We start from the raw sequence: 17654 nt of genomic DNA on the forward strand, positions 1-17654 counted from the left end.
AAAATACTGAATATATATTTAAAATAAACTGCAGGGTTCAAATCACGAGAAATATTGAAAATAATATTGATGGACAGTCTCAGACAAATAAAGAAAAACAGTAATAAACTAATCTTGTGTATTCCTGACAGATCTAAAGAAGTTACTGTTCCCTAATGACGTACTTGGGCAAGGCAATATGAAGTATGTTAACAGTCTTTCTAGTGAGACTCCCAAACAGAATACTCTGTCCTCAGAGATTACACATGCAGAATGACCTTATCTGGTCACCTGACTCTAGGCTCTCACACTATTCCCCAATGAAGCTGAGTCAGGAATTTAGCATAGACAGCTACAATACGCATCTTAAATGTTTATGCCAGTGCCTGGGGTTTTCCCTCTTTTACTGAGCTAATCAACAAAGGCTTCTTCCAGGCATACTGTTTCTGGTCCTATTCAGCACTGTAGGGTGCTGTTTTAATGGTTTAATAGTTCATCTACATTTACTTTATTTTTCTTAAAATAAGCCAGCTGGTTAACTTTTGCTGTCCCAGTATCCTCTATTAAACATATGTATTTAATTCAGTTACAGTAATACATAATGCATTTATTTTCATTCTAGCAGGGTGCACTATTGATGCATTTTAACGCAAGCAAACCTCACAAACACATATTCAGCACAAGCATCTGTACAAATCAGGTTGATATACAAATTACATATATTTATTTACAAAATTCCGGCTAGCTGTGTTGGAGTAAGTCATACATCCACTGCCTTACTTCTGGCATGGCTGGCAGTACCTCCTATCGTCACACAGGGTTCATCAAGCCATTGTCATTCCAACTTAATGTAACCGCAAGTAGCTCAGATGATTGCCATCACCTGCTTGGTTCCTTCCCCCCTACAGCTGCCTCTTCCTCAAGGTATAGCACACTACCAGGTTTACATATGTTAGCAGACTGTGCAGCCACATTCTATTTTAAAGAGATCTCAATAAAGGAAATTAAATCTCTACTAAAATACTTAAATCTCTTCTCTGCTAACATCATACTTTAGAAAACTTCTCCTCTGCTAACAATCCGACCTTAAATGGAAGAGCAGCAAATAAAGTGCCAAGCCTCTTACCTTCATTTTCAATCTGTCTTTTGCATCTGGAATTGTTCCACCATTACTAAAAACGCACCATCATTATTCCTCTTGCAAAGGTATTTTTCATCCAAAACACACAAAGATTACAGGCCAGTCTGCAACTTCTGTCCCCTAAATGAAATATTTGAGAAGATTCTGTTCAAACAAATAATTATACATATAAGCAGCTGTGGCCTTTCTGATAAACAGTTTGGATTCAGAAATTCATTCAGCACCACTACAGCTTGTCATTAATGGTGGTACATTTGTAGATATGTCGATGGCTTTGAAAACTGAAAACCACAGACTGATCATCAACAAGTTAGAAAAATTCAGCTTTGGCACTGTCATCATTAAATAGTTCCAAAGCTATCTAGAAAATAAACTTTTTTATTCCTTTCTAACAATCAACGTGCATCACAGAACCCACAAGCACTGGTCTCAGGGTCCCTTCTATTCTCTTTATCTATTAATAACCTCACTGAAGACTTTGTTTCATTTGGATTTGACATTTTACACTTATGACATACTACTCCTAGAGTCTTACAAATCCCCTACTGTCCTACAAAACCAACTCCAGCAATCTTAATCTTCTCTCTGGACATGGTCAGAGAGTAAAACCTTCTTTTCAACTACAAAGTGACTTTTTAAGTTCTTTTCCACCCCCACAAAGTGCAGCAACTGCCTGTCTGCAGAATTTGAGATAACCATAACAGTAGTACTAGGCTAGCTGCCCTTGAGGGCCATTTTATGCCAAGACAGTTTTCCTTTTTATTCTCTAAATAACCTATCCCATTTGGTTATAGTTTGGCCTTACCCATCCCATGGTTAATAATTATATACGACCTATAATGAGAGCAACTTGGAACATACCAATGATAATTTGAAGGCATAGGATAAAGAATTATGAGCTGCATCTGTCCATTGGTAGTGCAGGGGGCAGTCCTGGAGCAAATTTTCTGCTTCCTCATCCATGGATCCAAGTCGTGCCTGAAAAAGAACAGGGATCTCCCTGACCAATGTGGACAGGAAGTCCTCTCCACAGCAGTGGTATCCTCTATGAAACACACTTGCCCCTCCAAACAATTACGCCAGTGTTGCACAAGAGGTTTAGATCCCTTGACCAAGTATTCCCAGTGCCACTTGACTTGCTGATTTACAGTAAATCCATCAGTAATGGGTTGGAGGATGCCCTGTATGCCAAAAGCAGGCCACCCCCCCCCCAGCAGCCCACAAGACACCAAGCATTGTGACAGGGCCCTGTTTCGGTCCATGTAGGATATGCTGTCTGGGCCCTGTAACCCCCTTAGTAAGGTATCTCCATAGACACTCCAGCTGACAAATGTGTCAGAACAGATATATACCAAAAGGGGCAGTACAATCAATGATCTGCCTAGTAAGGGCTGAGCAAAGGGTGGTGATGACATCCCTAGATCTAGATGCAATCCCTTAGTTTATAAGCTATGCACTAAAGAAGGATCATTCTACAACAGTAAACAATGGGCAAAAGCCAGGTCATCTTCCACATAAGCTGAAAGATAACCAGGTGGACTCTCTCCGGTAGCCCTCCAAAGGCCAAAAAACAATTCAATGGAACGATGAAATCAATGGATAAAAACGCTTATCTTCCACATAAGCGCCCAAACTCCAAACAACTCTGTCAGCTCATAGGGGCATACCATCAATGTGGCAGTTCCCTGGGGTATATGACATCCCAAAGGACATAATAATGCATTTTTTGGCATTTAGTTTCAGACCATGATACCAGTTACTTACTTGTGACAAACATTCCTGCAGGATGGTTAAGTCATTTGAGGATTCAGTGACTGGTCCTATCCTGCAGTCATCTGCAAACTTTGTGAGCATTATAATTTGATTGTTATTTATGTCCATACTTGTAAAGTGGCTTTCTAAAATCATCACCAAGTTTATTTCCAATGACCAGGCTGGTTTTGCCCCAGGGAGAACTATATTTGGTAAGTTCATTAAAATGCCCCTGATGGTGGAGGATACTAGTTTGAATGGTAATAGGTTGCTTTTGGTTAGCCTAAATGTCAAAAAGGCATTTGACTGAGTGAGTTGGCAATTTATGTTTCATGTTATATCAAGAGACCACAGATAAATCAAGGGTAGGGACAAGAATGTCATATTGGTTGAATTAAAAAGAGGCACAAGACAAGGGTCTCCCATGTCTCCCTTATTTTTCATTTGAGTAGAATTTCTGTAACAGAGGTTATGCCTATCCCCAACACAAGAGTTACCAACTACAGGAAATGTAATAGGATTTCTTTGTATGCAGATGACCTAGTTTATCTCTGACCCAGATAGAGATCTGTGACCACATTTTAGGGAACTGGAGAACCTTGGACAGATGTCTGGATACACAAAGTGAACACTGACAAAACCAAGGCAGTCAGGATCAGTACATTATGTCAGAATAAAGTACTTAGGCCTTACTCTTGATCCTTTCTTCATCTTCAACATTCATGATAAGATAGTTAATTAAAATACGGAAACAACTCATATTATGATGTAGACTATCTCACCCTCTCTCACTTGCTGCTTGTATTACCCTTGTTAAAAATGTTCTTTTGCCAAATCTTGAATGTGAACTACCATTATTAGTCTCACATTCCTCCTGCAATGCCCACAGATTTCAGAGTGCTGCAAACAGTGTCTGCAGATTTGCTCCACTTGCATACCCACATGTACACCACTGCAGCCTTCTTAAGAAAGTTCCGTGGCTACATGCAATGGAAAGGTCTTCCTGCCTGCTGAACATACTGATATACAAAGTTTTAAAAGAAGGGTATTGTCCCACTTTAAGGAGAAACTCACTGTTAGAGTGTGGTCATAAACTTTGAGAAACAGCCAAGAAAATGTCATCACACTGAGTCGTCCCTCTTTCAAAACAGCTATTGGAGTGTGTACATTTTCCAGTCTGGGCCCTGTTCTGTGGGAATGCCAGGATATTCTGCAATTGTTCCATTCATTCCCAATGGATCATCTCCAAAATGAAATAGTTTGTAAGTGCTTCAGGGGAAAAATGTCCAGTGCGGTTAACCAGTGCTTGATACTCAACCTGACCCATACCCTGATGTGTCCCGACTGTACCCTTATATGTGAGCAATGTTTAAAGCTGATGCATACCCGAAATAGGGAGGGTATATTAAATTTAAAAAGCAAATTGTAGATGATCTGCTGTAAACTTAAATATTAACCTAAATTGTGGTTAGCATTGATTCTCATGGCTAGGTATTAGCTTAGTCTGCATAATTTTCAATGTGATTTACTATGTCTGTGAGCTAAATCTTTGTTTATACTTTTTATGACTAATCTTGTTTTTTCCTATATTCTTGATTATATTGTTTCTGCTTGAACCTGCTTTTCATTAATGACTCACCCTAGTCATATTTTACAGTTATATTGTCACTGTAAAATTTTGCAACTGTAAAACAAACTGTACAATGGCACCCAGTCATATCGTATAACTTACTGTAAAGTTGTTACGGTCAGCCGACAGATCTGTATAACCTAAGCAATTGTAAAACTACTACTATCAACTGAAAGTTTTGTATTCTTGCCATCAAGAACCCAGGTCATACATACGATGGTTTACATAGTCCTTTCAAGGTGTGGATGTTAAAAACCAAAGGTAGACCCTGTGTAGGTCTCCTCACCCACCCCCCCTTGAGGCATAGTGTAAATCAGTCCCAGATTTCTCACTGTGATTTTATAGTTCACTGTACAGAATTCTTTTTATGTTTACCCCACCCCCGTCTGAGTTTTAGAGTCTGAAACTGTATATTTTGTAACTCACCACCCACAGACAGAAGTAATTGGTTGGTAGATCTTCAGTAGCAGTCTAGGTTTTTCATTCATAGGTTCATAGGAGTATGCTAGGCTATTCCTCCCGAGGCCCAAGGTGGGGTCCGTGATCACCATGTATGCCAGACAGAGGTCACATCTGAGGAGTCTGTATGAAACTGAGTAGATGGATAGGGCTTTTAGCCTATCTGTGTATAGTAGATATTTGAGGCCCTGAATTCTCCTGGTGAGGAACCTCTGTGGTCTCTCTAGCTGCTGCATGTGCTTTGTGAGGTACGTGCCGAAAGGGCCATTGTACTCAATAATGGGCCTTATAAGGGAAGAATACAGGGATGTTATGACCTCCTTGTCCCTGGATGAGATACCCTTACTTATGAGGTGGGCCATGTAGAAGGCTTTCTGTACATTGGAAGCAACATGGTGGGCAAAAGTCAGGTTGTTATCAACCTGGGTGCCCAAATCTCTCATGACTGATTGATTGCATGCTTAGGACATTGTTGTTATTGTGATAATTTGTGGGGATGTCACTCTCCCTAAAGGTAGAGTATTTGGTATTCAGCTTGATGCCATGTTTCTGGCACCAGTCATTTGTCTGAGTGAAACCCTCTTGGAGGATGTCCACATCACTAGGGGAATTGATAATATCACCCATCTTGCAGTCATCTGCAAACTTGGTCAGCCATAGCCCACTGGTTTTGGCCTGCACCTCAGAAAAGTATATCCCAAATAACAGAGGCCCCGAGATGAACCTTGGGGTATGCCGCTTGTTACGGGTCTGCTGCTTGAGGTGGCTTCCCCTATTTTGACTCCGTGGCTTGCTAAATAAAGATTGCATATGTGCCTATGTCAGATAGTTCCCATCAGGTATTTGGAGCTGTACTCGTACTCACTCCCATGCCTGTCAGATAGTTCCCATCAGGTATTTGGAGCTGTACTTGTACTCACTCCCATGCCTGTCAGTTCCCATCAGGTATATGGAGCTGTACTTGTACTCACTCCCATGCCTGTCAGATAGTTCCCATCAGGTATTTGGAGATATACTCGTACTCACTCCCATGCCTGTCAGATAGTTCCCATCAGGTATTTGGAGATATACTCGTACTCACTCCCATGCCTGTCAGATAGTTCCCATCAGGTATTTGGAGCTGTACTTGTACTCACTCCCATGCCTGTCAGATAGTTCCCATCAGGTATTTGGAGCTGTACTTGTACTCACTCCCATGCCTGTCAGATAGTTCCCATCAGGTATTTGGAGCTGTACTCGTACTCACTCCCATGCCTGTCAGTTCCCATCAGGTATTTGGAGCTGTACTCGTACTCACTCCCATGCCTGTCAGATAGTTCCCATCAGGTATTTGGAGATATACTCGTACTCACTCCCATGCCTGTCAGATAGTTCCCATCAGGTATTTGGAGCTGTACTTGTACTCACTCCCATGCCTGTCAGATAGTTCCCATCAGGTATTTGGAGCTGTACTTGTACTCACTCCCATGCCTGTCAGATAGTTCCCATCAGGTATTTGGAGCTGTACTCGTACTCACTCCCATGCCTGTCAGTTCCCATCAGGTATTTGGAGATATACTCATACTCACTCCCATGCCTGTCAGATAGTTCCCATCAGGTATTTGGAGCTGTACTCGTACTCACTCCCATACCTGTCAGATAGTTCCCATCAGGTATTTGGAGCTGTACTCGTACTCACTCCCATGCCTGTCAGATAGTTCCCATCAGGTATTTGGAGCTGTACTCGTACTCACTCCCATGCCTGTCAGATAGTTCCCATCAGGTATTTGGAGCTGTACTTGTACTCACTCCCATGCCTGTCAGATAGTTCCCATCAGGTATTTGGAGATATACTCGTCCTCACTCCCATGCCTATGTCAGATAGTTCTCATCAAGTATTTGGAGCTGTACTCATACTCACTCCCATGCCTATGTCAGATAGTTCCCATCCAGCATTTGGAGCTGTACTCACTCCCATGCCTATGTTAGATAGTTCCCATCAGGTATTTGGAGATGAACTCATACTCAATCCCATGCCAATGTCAAATAGTGCTCATCTGGCATTTGGAGCTGTACTTGTACTCACTCCCATGTCCATCCACCTTGTTGTAACTCCTGCTGCTTATGCATTATAGGATCTTGTTTTCCTCCCTACAGCATTCACTGGTTCCTCAGTGATAGACTTATGTGGTTATTGTTTATTGTTTAATTGGGGTCTTCTCTTTTAACCCCTCTCATCAGGAATAATGTGCACTTTGGGCAATGCTGGAGTTTATTCTAATACTTTTACACCTTGCCATCTCTTTCACCAGGAGACTTGTGGCCTATTTCTTTCTTTTTTTCTGGTCTCCAATGAGTAGTCTTGGCCTGTAAAGACTTTGTACCAACTTTCCACAATAGCTAAAGAATCATATCTTTTTGTTTGCACATTTCAAACCTTGCTAATATTTGTCTGGGGTTATGATGAACAGGGAGTCTGACTGTCCCTTTCAGTTTGGATCTCCAGTGCTCAGATTGCCTTCCTCTCCACTAGCTGGACTACAAAGTTTTCACAGTTACTCCTACTTTCTCTATGGTATCTTGTTTAACCAAATGTTCTTTCTTCTGGATATGTCATGCACATTTCAAATAATTGCTCCAACATATCTAATCTGGCCTTATCTGCTTTAGCTTTTAGTCAAAACTGTTCTGTGTCTTAGTGTCCTGAATCACATCTGCCTGGCTGCTTAGGTCTTACTCCATTTCTGTAGCTCTGTCCTGGCAGTCGGCCATGAGTTTTTCTAGAGCAGTAGTGGTCATCTTTAAGTTCACCTGGAACATCTTTAGGTGTCATCTGCTCTTCTGGGTTGGGCTCTGATAATGCTTCTGTTAGGCCAGTTAGTGGATTCCGGGCTTCTTCTGTTGGTGAGATGATGTGTGGTTTCTTTTTCTTTGCCTTTTGTTTGCTTTCACTTCTTAAAGATATACAGGAGTTTTAACTGAGGGTTTCTTATTCCCCTGAGACTACAGATTCAGTTTGGGTCAGGTACTTCTCACAGAGGTAATTTCTAATTTTTATGAGCCCCGCATGGGGAAGAATAGTTAACCCTTTGGGGTCATTGCAGAAGTCTCAGAGAATTATGTTTTGACTCTCAGGTGCACACTATAAGTAAACTATCATTTCACTGATAAGCACGTAAAAGTGGCTTATGCTGAAAGGGTCCACTACAAGTAGGATGTTCCAGACTTGCTGAATGCAAATGCATTGAATCAAAAACATCAATAAAACCTCTTCTAGCCTGCTCCAGTGATGTAGAAGAATAAAGCCTTGAGTACAGCCCAAGGTGACCTAGTTTCAAATACTTATTATGACACTTGATGGTACAGGCAGGTAGGATGGGCATGTCCATGTTGAGAGGGTGGCAGAAAGGAGGTCAACTCATTTGGGGTAAACTCTTTCAGTTTGACTTCCATGTTGGAGATGAGGGAAGCAACCATGTGTTGCTGCCTGTGTGTTGCTAGGGCAGTCTTACAGGCATCGGTCCCTTGCAAAAGTAAGGGGTGGTTCATTGCAAATGCCATTTCTACATCCTATCCTCATGGTGTTGCTGGACAGCTGCATACATTGGGATAGAAGAGGAAACACTCCTTAGCAACAGTATGACAGTGCCCGCGGTATCTCACTCTACTCACCATCCCTGTACATCAGACAGAATTAGTCCAGGGCACCAAAGTTAAGTTTGGCAGATGCACTGAACAATAAGAAGCCCTAGGGCTAGCTTATGGCCAGCTATGGTGAGGCAAAAGCAGATGCAAAAAAAAAAAAAAGAAATCTGTTTCAAGTGGTAAACCCCCTTGCATCCAAAATGGAGAAAAACCCTGCAACAGTAATCTCAGTCAAGTATTTGAAAATACTTTCAGATAAAATTAACTTTTAGGAAATTGGATAAGGGAGATAAACTTGTAAGCTACATATAGGATAACAATGCTGATATTATGTGGGCAGACTTGCCAGCAGCATGACTAAACCTCCAAACACACTCGGAAGTACAAACAGTAATGTGAATGTTTTAATTTTAGCAGTGAAAACTGAACCATAGTTCAATAAAAAAAACATTTCTTGTATGGGGCTTCACTCCCTGTATCCTCCTAATTTGGATGGTTGTGTCCTCCTACCCAACCCTTTGAGTAACACTGCTGCAGTTTTTGGGTTAGCGTATGAAACACCTGCTTACCATTGTTCTATTGTCTTTACCAGAACTTTAGTTCCACTGACAGAAAATGTAATTTTTATGGAAAAAAATGTCTGATGATTATTTTTTATTAAATGCCAATTCATTACAGATGTGAACTTACTTTAAGAAGAAATATTTCATTAACTGACTTTTATTACCTTCCATTGTCCCTTTACTGGTGTACATTCCCCTTTTCCATGGTACCCAAGATGTATCCATAGCAGCACTGGACTCATACTACTTCACTGAAAGCCAGTTACAGTTCACTTCATCTTATCGCTCATGATATTCATTGAATTTCATGAAATAAATGAGAAAATTTATGAAGGCTTTTGTTACTTCACAGCTTATGCCAGTTTTGTTTACATGCTGCTTAGATTACCTTGTATGTCACCTTATTTACTGTTTTATTCAAATTTTAAGATTTAAGTTTACCATTTTTTCAGTGGTACCACCGGATTTGTGATGTCCTATGTGTTCTTCATATATTAATATGCATTTTTGTGGAAGTTGTGCATCACTTAAGGATTTTCACATGCTGTTTATGATTTGTCTAAGAAGTGAAAAGTTGTTATTCCACTGAGACTACAGATTCATTTTGGGTCAGGTGGAGAGCTGCTTACAGAGATAATTTCTTATGTTATATGAGCCTCACATAGGGAAAACTATTTACCCTATGGCGCTATGATGGTCCCTACTCTGGGCCAGTAATCAAGGAGCCTCAATCTTCAGCACTGAAATTGGTGAAGGACAACCACTAAGAGCAAAAATGGATATACACAGTATTTTTAGATGTAGCTCTCTGCACCAAGCACACTTTCCCGCAAGAGCATGCAGGGGAGCACACTCCAGACCTGGGGCTGGACTCTGTCTTTCTCTAGGTCCCAAACAAGACTCCATACTAACCACATTGGAACACTATGTTCCTGTTCCAAGTAGTTGACACACACACTCTTGGATATTTGATTGCCACATGTACAAACACATACACACACACCTGGGAAAGGCTGGCACAGATTTACCAGCTGTGCCCCCTCTGCTCAGACTGTAATGTAATTACACTGCCACCAGTCAAATCTTACAAGGGTACCCAATTATACTGATCAAAATTAATACTAATAGAAATGGTGGAGTTTGACTAGTGCAGCAAGGCTTTCAGAGAAAAGTATTCTCTAAAAGACCAGCCACAATGAAAGGTATAGAATTATTTAATTAATTTAATAATAGTAAATAATAAAATAGAAAACATGAGAATACTGAATATGTAGTTACAATAAACACCAGAGTTTCAATCACATGAAATATAAAAAATAACACAGTTGAATAGATTCACACATATGCAGAAAAACAATACTTAACTAATCTCACTATATTTTCCTGACTGACTAAAGAGTCATCTTTTACAGCAAGGCAATATGATGAGTGTTGAATTGCTTACTACAGCAAAGCAAGATGAGGTGTGGGGTTGTCTGAGATATCTGTGAGAGATCTTTCCTGTCAGGTTCTGAAAAATAAAGAGCTGCTACGAGAGTTGCATCATATCTCTCAAATATATTTAAAGAATGATTTCAGTGCTGCTTGTAGAATGACATCACATCTGGTTACCTGACTCTGGTACAATACGCACCCAAACCTTTGCTACAATCTGTTGCAGCGTCTGAAAGCTATACAACAGTTTCAAAAACTTTCACCCTTCCATAGTAGCAATTAGTCTACCCCTAAGGACATTGCAGTTAAGATTCATAGTCCTAGTTTTCCCAGACATTTTTGTCTTTGGCTGCAGTCAGACCTGTAAGATAAAATATTTATGACCTAAACCAACCCATTTAATTTTCAACCTAGTTTTCAAAATTAGGTGGACTGAGATTAACCTCTTCCCTTCTAGAATTCTTTGTTAAAACATAATACATTTAATCAGTTATAATGATACTGTCTGACATACATGTATGTCTCTTTTCTGTCCAGCGGGGTGCATTTTTAACACAAGCAACTTTACAAATACATTTTTAACATAATTATCTGTGCAATTCATTGTAATAGGCAAATGACATAAAATTCTTGTTACACATGCACTGCCCTGCTCTCCGTGGCACAGATGGCACTACCTCATATCATCACACACTGTTCATGATTTGTCTAAGAATTGAGAAGTTATTCCAACTGACTACAGATTGTTTGGATCAGGCGAAGAGCTGCTCACAGAGCTAATTTCTTATGTTTTATGAGCCTCACATGGGTAAGACTAGTTAACCCTATGGCACCATTCCCGAAGTCTCAGAGAATTATATTTTGACTCCCAGGTGCACAAGCCAAGGTGTACAGTCTAGTCACTGGAAGCAGAAAGTTGAAAGCTGTAGAAGCTAACTGGATAAAACAAACAATGGCAGGTAATTATGTTGTAGGTGGTCTTCACAGAATTAGAGAGATGAGCCCACCAATAAGAAAGCATTTCTACTCTTGTAGTAAAATGCTCTTAAGATAAGAAAGTGGGTCATTACCATACTAATTCCCAAGCCATATCTGGATGTACTTTCAACTCATTGATTTTAACTTGCTGGAGTTCATCTAGGTGATTGATATTTTCTGTTTGAAAATGATTGCTGATCCAGTTTGTGTTTGCATACCAGCATTTAGGCACTGTTTGAGTTTCCTTCTCTGTATTCCATGGCTATGTGACTATGAAGGATCAGAATGATTAAGCAGTGGGATGTGAAAATAAAGCTCCATATTGGCAGTGCATGAAAGCTTTCAACCTGGAACAAAAATCTTTTTATACATGTTTTGGTACACTGAAGCTTTGTATGACTTTTCCCCCATTTGCTTGAAGCTTTGGGTATTTTAAACTTGGGGCATCTTGGGGAAGCAAAAGAGGCACAGAAGAGCTTCCAAAAAAAACAAAAACAAAAAAAAAAAATAGAGATAAATGATAGGTACTGTACCTCACAGATTTTGAAACAGGCCATGGTAAGAGTGATGTCAGTAACCAGAAATTGAAGGACAAAAGACAAACGTCTCACCAGCAAAGGTACATTGACCTAATGTTGGCAAAGCTGTAGGCTGACTTCCAGAAGTTTGTTAGCTTTGCAAGACACACACACACACCTTTTTTTTCCCCTTTGCTTCACCATTTTCTGTAGTACTAAAGCAGGTGATACTGTGTCCTCTTATTAAATGAAAAATAATTAAAAAAATGAGATTGAGGATCCTAAGAAGGAAGAAGATTATTATAGGAAAGATGTACTTTCATCTGTTTTTATAATACTGAGGATGAATTTGCTTGCTTTGTTTAATCTTTCTTGTTTCCAAAAGATGTGGAGATAAGGAAGTTTCTTCACCAAAAAGGATGCAATTGTGAGTGTGCAAGAGTTGAGCAACTACAGGCCTGGGTTAACCCTTATTTTTCAGATCAGAGATGCATTGGAGGATGCAAATCAGTGCCTGAATATTCAGGCTGCAGCTCCTACAAGTTTTATACAGACTCAGTGTATAGCCATGAACTAGACTCAAACGTTTCATCCTGGGATGGTGGATTTGGTTGCAGATAATACAAAGAGCTATTCATTTTAGGAATATCCAGGGATGGTGGATTTGGTTGCAGATGAGAGCTATTCCTTTTAGGAATCTGCCATCAGAAGTGTAATGGAACAATTATGGAAAGAAAGTCTATGCTTCATCCACTCCAGCACTTAATTATCATAGATAATTTCACACTAGGGTGCTTTTTATCCCAGAGACGCAAGGAAACTGAAAAATTCCCACAGGGGAGTACAAGGCTAAACGTAACACTTTTGCTAGTAGCTGTAGAGTGGCCATCAAGACAGCTGCCATAGCTGTGTCTTGAGTAAATACAGGTGTAGTTGTTATCAGCTGTCATGGTAGGCTGAGACCCAGTCCTAATTTGAGGTTGTTTATGTAGTCTCATTGTTTGCCCTCTTAAAATGCAGAGACTGTTTATTGATGCAACCAATTAGATGTTGCGATCTGAATAAAAAAGGAAAAAAAAGGACTAGTCTGAAGGAGTTTTTATATCCCAGCTAAACCTTATTGCAAACATTTCCCAACCCCTAAAGAATCATATCAGCAAAAGGACCTTATATCACATTCTCTTATATTTAAAATTAAAATATTAAGGTTTTAAGGTATTGTCTTAGTCCCATTTACCATGCTTGAGACATTATCCATGTAGATCATTTCTTCATTAGTGGACTGGCTGTGGTTACAGATAAATTGGTCGTTAGTATATGTTTGTCAGGGTATACAGTAGAATGCTTCTGTCTCAGAGATATACTGTTATGGTAAGTGCCTCACTCAGCTGTACTTTATGGACATAAACTGGCTTCCTCACCATGAACAAAAGATGTCCTTCCGTAGGTCATTGCAGGCTAGACAAGTGTCTAATGGTAGCTTTTCTCCTGTAAGACAAAGTTTATACTCTCCATGTATTTTCATTTCCTCCTTCCCTTTCATTGTTGTCCAGCAAGGGGAATTATATAGGCTCCAGGGTTCATGGCACCTCTCATCCCCATGATTTCCTTTGCCAAATTCTACATGAGAAAGACCCAATAGTATCTACAGTCTCTCTGGTCTCAGCATCGTCACCTATTGGATACACATATTCCAGTGACACCTTTTCTGAGAATAGTCAGATTAGTTGGTATCTCATGTGCAGCTGAATCCAGACCTGCTATTCAACCAACTGTTCCCACTCAGGAACTATACACATATCCATCAGATCTAGCTTATGTTGCATGGACAGGCTACTTAACAGTTCAGGATCAGTGGACCATCAAACAAATAAAACAATGCATCATTGTGAGAGATGAGGGCAGTCACTCAAGCTGTACAGGTATTTTGTCACTCATGGAATCCAGGACTCCTGAGGATTTTCACAGGGACTACAACAGTCATGTGGTATGTAAACAAATTGGAGGGAGCAAAGTCTTACCAACTATGCAGACTAGCTCTTCTGTCTTAGGACCAAGCTATAAAAAGTAATTTGTCCCTAGAAGCAGTTTTGATTCCTTTCGAGAACAGTGTTCTTGTGAATTCTTTAAGCAGGTCCCTGGAAGGCCCTCACAAACAGATGTTGAACAGGGAGGTCTTCCTTGGTATTGTACACAAATGGAGTATCCCTCAGACAGACCTGTTTGCTTACACTCACAACAAATAGCTCATACTGTTTTGCTCCAGGATCCCTTGTCCCCCTGGCTTGGAAGAAGGACATGTAGTTTTCTTGAAAGGGAAAGTTCCATTATAATTTCCCTCCTCTTCCTCTAATCTTGAAGGTTCTGTTAAAGATACAGAGGGACAGAACAAAAATCTTGCTGGTGACTCCCTCTTCACCCAGGCAGCATTAATTCCTCCTCCTTCACCATCAGGTCAGGGGTAATCATAAGACATTCCATAAGAAGTGTAGTTGCTCACATAGAAAATGATTCACTGCTTCATTCCAGATGGTTAGCTCTCAGACTGTCATTGTGAATGATAGAATTCTAATCCGTTTCAGACACTAATTTTTTGAGTATGTGCTTCAGCTTCTTCAGGAAGCAAGAAAACACACCACTAGAAAATCTTATGTATCGGAATGGAAAATATTTTCCATTAGGTGTCAAAAAACAGAGATAAGTCTTACGAACAGGGATTCCAGCTGCACTTTCATACTTGTACAAGCTCTTAAAAGCTTGTCTACTCTATTCCTCTATCAAAGCACACTTTTCTGACATTTTTGTATGCCTCTTGATCCTCCCCTGCTTTCTAGAATTGATGTAAAGCAGTTTCTCAAGGGTGTCTTTCATTTTAACCCACATTAGAGGACTATTTCCTCTTCTTGGTGGCTTAATTTTGTCTTGGAAAAGCATACTCCGTCATCTTTTAAACCAGCAGCTTCCGCATCTCTCCTGGAATTTTGCTAGTAGCCCTTACATCTGCTAGAAGGGTTTCTGAGCTTTAAGCCCTAATAGACTCTCATCTGTTCCTTGTTTTCCATAAGGCTAGGGGTAGTGTCTCTCTTGAGGTCAAGCCTTCCTTCATGCCTAAAGAAATTGAGTTCTCTCAACCAGGCTATATAATCTACCTTATTTCTTTCCAAACCCTCAAAAGAAGGGTGAAAGATTTTTGCTTTCCTTGGTGGTGCACATGCAACTTAGGTTCCATTTGAGGAAGACTAAAGACATTAGGAAGATGGATTAGTTGATGTTCTTCATGTTTCACTGTTGCAGTCATCAAATTTGGGTTATCCTGCCAGGGGTAGCCATCAGTCGGTCCGAATACCAGAGGCTTAGTATTTCTGCAATGGTTGCTTTCACTCCAGGACTGATGTCAGGTCATCAGTGGTATAAAATCAAGCAGCCAACGCCATTACATCAGTCTTTCTTGCTGAGGAGCCCAAAGCAGAAGCAGTTCACATGAGTGCCGGTTGGCTGCTACCTGAGTTTTCATTTCCAAATTGAAGTTGAAGTCTTCTAAAGCTAAGTACCCTGTTGGGGGATCCTTTTTTCTTGCTCTAACCAATGTCAGGAAAAGTTAAAAATTGTCTCGCCTATGGAAAGTGAATACCACACAGAGGCTTCCATTCTTACTGCGTCACCTGTTTAGGCCCAGACCACGACGTCCCCCACTGTTGCTTTTGTGCTTTGTTCAATGCCAGAACTATATGTCATCAGGCCCTTATTGTAGCTAGATATTTTCACTCTCAGTCCTCGAATTCCGATATAACTTTGGTAAGCCATCCGACTACTGATCTTCCGAAAAACCGTAAGGATAAAGACTGAGACAGACCGTACAGATCCAAAACTGCAGACAAAGCTTCCGTTAAGCTCAGTTCTCCAGTCCTCAGTGAGGTGCTATTGCAGCCCTTGATGCCCGCTTCTGTGGATTCGCAGGCCGCTACTGAGACCCTTTTGGATTCTGGTAAGCTGCGAGACTCTTCTTTGACTAAGGATCCTGCGGCTGTCTCAACCTTGGATGGGTCTGGAGCTGCTGAGCAGGCAACGGCTTCCGAGGAAGTACTTCACACTACTGATACTCGACACAGACCGATGGCTACTTTTGCGTCTTCAGTTCTTTCAAAAATGACTGATTTTCTAAGGCCCAGGGTATGAACCACACCCAAAAAACTGATGACCTAACCTCAGGCACCTGCTTCCTTGCCTCAGTCTCAAATGCTTAAAATGGCGGAAGACCTTAAAATGCTTATTATGGGAAGCCAGGCTACCCCTTCCAAAAGAAAGAGACTTCTCCCCAGTAGTTTTATCTGAACAGGAGTCCGATGACTCTGATCTGAATATGAAGATATGCAACCCCTCTCTGCTTATGAGGATTCTGAAGGAGAAGAATCCATCCCTTCAGTCTCTCCAGCCGAGGACTTTTCCTTTGGGGAAACCCTACATACTTTAAGGGAGTATTTCCAATGGGAATGTCAGGACTATGCTCAGTCAAAAAAGAGACTCAGGGAATTCTTAGATCTTCCACAGCACAGACCTCTGGCCATTCCTCCTGTCCTGGATGTTGTGGATGATGTTTTTATGGAATCCAGTCTGACCCCTGACACCCTCCCTCCTGCTCCTAGGAAACCTGAGAGGTATTATAGAGTCCCTGACTCTCACAAATTTCTTTTCAAAAATCCTACTGCTGACCCCGAGGTCATCTCTCAAGGACCTAAAGGAATCAAAGCAACTTCAGCTAAGAATCCTACCCCCTCAGATAGAGATTCCCAAGCATTAGACAGATGGGGTAAAAAAGTATACACCTCTGCTACTCTTACTATTAGAGCATTAAATTGTCAGTTCCAGATGCTGAAATATCAGCAACACACCATGGAACTGCTCAAACAAAACATTTCTACTTTTCCTGCTTGTGCAGAAAATAGAGTTACAAGAGTTAATGCATTCTGCAAGTCAAGTAACTAAGCACACCTTACAGTGTGATTTTGATGCCCTAGAAGCATCTTGCAGGGCAGCAGTCACTGGTTCTGCCCTTAGAAGGCATGCTTGACTTAAGGAACAGACCTTGCCAGACCACGTCAAATCCAAATTATTGAACACACCCTTGAACAAAGACAACTTATTTGGCACCAAGGCAGAAGAGGTCTTAAAAAGATGGAAGAGAAAGCTAAATCTATGCAGACAGTTAAAGACTTCTTACAGGTCCAGGCACCGAGGTTCAGTAGACATTGCCCCACCAAGCACTGGTCCTTTCCTGCCCCCTCCAGGCCAGCTCAGCCCAGACCCAGGGGAAGCAGACCCCCAGACAACAGCCACAGGGAATGCATAAGCAATGGAGTTCCTCATTTTCAAAAACAGGGAGTGCAAAGCCACCCCCTTATGGTAAGAACTCACAATGACTTTTCACTTTCCACTTTCCACCCCCTCCCTCTGCCCACCTGTTTGTGCCCCTAGGAGGAAAACTCTCCTTTCACACAAACAACTGGGCCACCATTGCCAACGACAACTGGGTCCTCAACATAGTGTACCAGGGATACAAATTTTATTTCCACACTCTC

At 41.0% G+C, this 17654-nt stretch overlaps 1 protein-coding gene across 3 annotated transcripts in view; it reads left to right on the plus strand.

Moving 5' to 3' along the window:
* Positions 1-17654, plus strand: part of ITGA9 (integrin subunit alpha 9) — a 5160704-nt gene that overhangs the window by 763407 nt on the left and 4379643 nt on the right. The gene's annotated exons all lie outside the window — the stretch shown is intronic.

The sequence above is a fragment of the Protopterus annectens genome, chromosome 3.part0, assembly GCF_019279795.1.
Source record: "Protopterus annectens isolate FY-2018-M chromosome 3.part0, PAN1.0, whole genome shotgun sequence".
Classification (NCBI taxonomy): Eukaryota; Metazoa; Chordata; order Ceratodontiformes; family Protopteridae; genus Protopterus; species Protopterus annectens.